The 5,500-nt window shown below is 38.9% G+C and overlaps 1 pseudogene; it reads left to right on the plus strand.

Moving 5' to 3' along the window:
* Positions 1-2,667: 2,667 nt before the first annotated feature.
* Positions 2,668-3,665, plus strand: LOC148923253 (uncharacterized; annotated as a pseudogene).
* Positions 3,666-5,500: the final 1,835 nt, after the last annotated feature.

Below are 5,500 nucleotides of genomic sequence, written 5' to 3' on the forward strand. Positions count from 1 at the left end.
TAATTAGAAATGCAGAAACTTATGGCTCATTATTCCAAGTACCTTTCACAAACCAGTCCATGTTAATAGAGATTAGAGATCCTTCTCAAGGAATTGCATCTCATCATAACTGATTGCACAGTGACCAAAAAATAACCTTCAAGTTTGCAATTTATCATCAACAAAAAAATGGAAAAGTATGCAGCTATATAATTATAGAAACAAAATCAAATAGTATGAATACGGTCAAACTCATACATATGGAACAAAAGCAAGCAAATAGAATGATGAGTCGCATAACAGCTTAGTAATTAAGGAGATAGCATAACAGACCAAAGACTGACTACTCTTGTAGATTATTCAGAAGAGTGTTAAGTCTCTGAAATAAAAGGCTTTGCATAGTTTCAGCTCTAAATTCTAAACATGTTTTGGCGTCAAATGAGAAATTATCTGATCAAATTCTATCCAGGTTCAACATAAGCTGCTCACGGAACAACCATATTCTTGAAGTTAATTATCTGACCTAAAATGTGTGTTTTTTTCATATTTTTGCTAATCTATCTTCCCTACCAAACTGCCCCTTAACATTCCCTCAAACTGATAAACATACACAGTTAAATAGGAGACAGAAAATGAGGGTTTTGGTCACTATCCAATGTATCTGTAATTCCTCAGTTTGACTTTTAAAGCACATTCAAACCAAAAACTCGCTAATTACAAACCATGGCAAATAGACCCAAAAAAGAGAGTTTCATACACTATCATCTCTAAAAGAGAATATTTTCCTGAGCTACATATAAAAATATATCAAGTAGCATTAGCTATCTCTTCAATTCATGACAGCTCGCACAAAAACACTAGCTAATCAGCCAAGGAAACCAATTAAACTCAAACACATTTACAACTCACAGCTCAAATTAACATCCAAATCATATTACAACAAACTGATACGAATCACTTTGTCAAAGTGATACTATTGCACAAGATATATGTATCCAAAATACAAAAACATTCTTAGAAATCAAATAGGGTTTTTTCGTTTCTTTGTCCTGCTATATACAACTCTTGGATTTTGTTGAAAGAAAACGGAAGAAAGTAGGATGTGGATGAAAAATGAGCAGAAGTATACAATCAATCGCTGGATCTATACATGAGAACTTACTGTAACTCTTCAAGTCTCTTCTATTTCACAATCCGTAAAATTTGTGAGCATAATATTGCCCAAGTCGGAGGCCCAATGTATTGTGGCAGCCCAACACCCTATACCTAGGGCTGCAAAATCATGCGGGTTAGGTCGTTATTAGGTCAACCAAACCCTAACCCAACCCAATCATCAAGTTCTTATTAGGTCTCAACCTATTAACTTTGTGCTTGTTCGTCTTTGGTTTTGTGTCATGTCAAAAATTAACAGTCCTACCATTAATGCTAGTACGTATGTTACTATACAATTTAGTTTGACAGGACATGATAACGACCTAGACATGATATTACACGATTAAAACTTAATATTACATGTTACACAATTAAAACATGTTATAACATGATTAAAACTTTATCACGGTTTAAGTCTATAAAAGGAGTGACAAGAGTTATAAGCCCTTGTCTACAAAAGGAAGATTCGCTTGAAAGGTATTTCATTGATTCATATGAGTATGTAGGAGTGCAAATTTAGTCTCGGGTTTCGGTATACCCAATCCTAACCCGATACGTAGCGGGTTGTGGGTACCCGAAACTCGAAATAATGGGTTCGGGTAGTTGATATAAGAATTTTTTGGGTTTTGGGTACCCGAAATCCGTATTCGAGTACCCGATTAATGCACGTTTATAGTAGTATATAATAAATATTTTTATCTAGGATTGGGCATTGTTTATGTTCTTTTTGGTAATTTATTATCTCTTCAATATACAATTATGTTTTCTCCATTTTATTTACACTTTTATAAATTAATATTAAAATGTTTATCACAATCATTTTGGGGTTTCAACTTATTCTAAAAATTTCTTTATTTTAAAATTAAGTGGTGTCTAATGTCTAGCATATGTATAGTCGTAGAATCATAATAATGAGAAAACTAAAGCACTAAATTAAAGTTTGAACTTTTAACAATTTTCAATAAGTATTAGTATGTTATTTTTAATACCCCTCCGTCCCTGAAAGTTTGTCCCATTTTTCTATATCCATCTGTCCCATAAAATTTCACATTTCACTTTTTACCGTTTTTTATAGTGGACCCTATATTCCACTAACTCATTTATATTCACATTTTATTATAAAACTAATATATAAAAGTAAGACCAACATTCCACTAACTTTTTCAACTCACTTTTCATTACATTTCTTAAAACTCGTGTCGGGTCAAAGTGGGACAATATTTGAGGGACGGAGGGAGTAACTCTTACACTCTGAAATCAATTACCTTAATCACATAATTGACAGAATAAGTTTCATAGAATAGAATTATTCTTCTCCTTTGTACAAGACTTACCATGTATATTGTGTTCTAAACCCTATTTAAAGGGAGCTATATTCAATGGAATAATCATCCTTTCACATACAAATCATCTTCTATGTCTTCTTCTGTACCGTTTAACATGGTACCAGAGCAGGACTCAGAAACATATCATCATCGTCCCTAACCTCTCTTGACCCCTATAGCCAAAATCTGCAGAAAACCACCCAAATAAACCATGTCAGAAACTGATAAAATAGTAAACTCATCCTAGTCGGATGAGATTGCCCGACAAATCGCCGAAATCATGAGCAAGAGTTTTGTCATGATGATACCATCAACATTCAAACCAGAAGACACAAATAACCCACCGGAACCACCAACCACCTACAAGATCGATACTCAACCTCTCCACATCGGAGGAAACAAATTAAATGGGGAGAATTACTCTACATGGGCCGTACTGATACAGACGGCGATAAGCGGCAGAGGGATGGTTTCTCACATAACCGGAGTGTCGCCCCTCCCACCCCTCCTCCCCCCGCCGCGGACAAATCCAGTCTTCCCGCAATGGCAGCAAGCCGACCATTGCGTGTTTACATGGTTCATACAAAACATCGAACCACGGTTAGTCAACCAAGTTTCGAAGCAGCCGACGGCCAAACATATCTGGGACGCATTGGCTGTCACGCATGGGAGTGGAGGAGACAAGCTCCAAGTATACGACTTGTACACGAGAGCAAGTTTGGTGAAACAGGGGAACCAATCGTTGGAGGAAACTTGGAGTACCCTGCAAGATCTGTGGTTATCAATAGATCAGAAACAAACCATTCAGATGAAGTATCCCGAAGATATCGAGTTACATGAGAAATTCATCCAACAGCTGAGACTTTATCAATTCTTAACTGCAAGTATGAAACTACAAAGAGATAGATAGTGAAGATGGAACCACTTCCCTCGGTAGATCAAGCCTACAACCTGATTCAGCATGAAGAAACGCGATCTCAGGTGTTACAACCCGGAAATACCAACAATGGAGTTGCTACGGACGGTGTAGGGGCTGGGCTCGCTGTTCGAGGACGGAAAAATCAGCCCAACAGCTAGGCGCCTGCGGCTCATGGAGCGGCGGTCGTGGAACTGGATGGAACCGGCGGAACGACGACGGGGATAAGTCAAAATTGGTGTACTCACACTGCAAGAAGAAGAAACACACCAAAGAATCGTGTTTCGAGCTAGTCGGTTACCCCGATTGGTGGATAGAAAAGCATGGAAAACTGTCGAGTGCACCACCGCCTGCACGCGCGACACCCTGGAACCACGGCGGCCACGCTGCAGCCGCCATCAGAGAACAAGATCGTGCCGGAGGTGGAGGACAATTCGTCACCACCGAGGGCAACTGGGAGGCCACTCAATCTCGGGGCAACAATGGAGGAGGGACGCAGGCTTTTTCTCCACCGGAGCAGCCAATTTTGCCGGCGGGACAGTGGTCGCGAATTGGGCAGATGCAAAATTGATTGAAAGTGAAGAGATGGCAGTTCAACAAGGTAAGTTGGGGTTTGAGGGGCCCTTATTTTTGGGTCCCGATTTGTTTGGAAAATCTCATTTTATACCCAATAGCTTACCTTATTTGCAAAAAAGGACCCCATCTTTTGCAAATTGATCCCTGCACTTCTTTTTCACCCAGATTGAGTCCTCAATTTCAAAATAAATCCGTAAAAGCCCAAAATTTGTGTAAAAATCAAATTTCAGCCCTTAGAAAATATTGGAGTTGCATGTACGGTTTCTAATGATGCTTAAAAAAATGATTGATGGATATTTGATTGTGGGGCTACATATAAAATTACATATGATGCTTCAGACCTTACCGAAATCCAAAATCCACAGAAATCTTATATTGAGAAGCTAATGGTGAATTTACAAAAGTTGAAGGGGCAGGAACCGTGAAGATATCACCTACTTTGCAGTTATCAAACTGCCTCTATATTCCGTCTATGTCTCATAAACTGTTGTCTATCAGCCATGTTACAAAGTAGTTAACTTGTACATTACTAATGCAGCCGCACTTTTGTTTGTTGCAGGATATCCGAACAGGGGAAATAATTGGACGTGGTACTGAACGTGATGGGCTCTACTACGTAGACGAGATAGCTCAAAAAGGGATTGTCCTGCTAACTCACGGGTCTGCAGACCGAAAAGCTTGGCTTTGGCATCGACGTTTGGGAGATCCCTCTATCGGTTACTTAAAGTTACTTTTTCCTGATTGTATTCCTAAGCATGATATGTATTGTGAAACCTGCTTTTTAGTCAAAAGCCATCGAATTTCTTATCCTTTAAATAATACTCGCGTTGATTCTCCTTTTTTCTTAATACATTCGGATGTTTGGGGACCCGCACCAGTTACTGGGGGCAAGGCTTTAGATGCTACTTAGTATTTGTAGATGATTGTACCCGTATGACATGGGTGTATTTCATGAAACACAAATCCGAGGTCTTTGCACATTTCTCCCATTTTTTCAATCTTATCAAAACCCAGTTCAAGCAGACTATTAAAATCCTAAGATCAGATAATGGGGGGGAATTTGTTAATACCAACATGAAACAATTTTTTCAAGAGAACGACCTAATACACCAAACATCTTGCGCCCACACTCCTGAACAAAACGGGGTAGCCAAAAGAAAAAATCGTTTTCTCTTTGACATGACCCACCTCGGCCTATCTCTTGAACCGATTACCCACAAGTATCCTCAAACACCAAACACCTCTCCAAGCCTTATCTACCTTTACCAAAATTCCCCCACCTTTGATCCTTGAACCTCGTATCTTTGGACGTTCTGTTTTCGTTCACACTCCTAAACATGAAAGAACCAAACTTTCTCCTTGTGCAGTTAAATGTGTTTTTGTTGGATATGGGATAAATCAAATGCGGTATAGATGCTTTGACCCTAAACCAACCGAATGTTCATCACAGTGAACTGCAACTTCTTTGAAACTGAGTACTTCTATACCCATCTTAGCGGTCAGGGGGATAGTAATAAGGATAACCACATTGAGGATCCACTAAGTTGGATAT

The sequence above is a fragment of the Salvia hispanica genome, chromosome 6 (assembly GCF_029641045.1).
Source record: "Salvia hispanica isolate PSC_SH4W2 chromosome 6, Shi_PSC_v1, whole genome shotgun sequence".
Taxonomy (NCBI): domain Eukaryota; kingdom Viridiplantae; phylum Streptophyta; class Magnoliopsida; order Lamiales; family Lamiaceae; genus Salvia; species Salvia hispanica.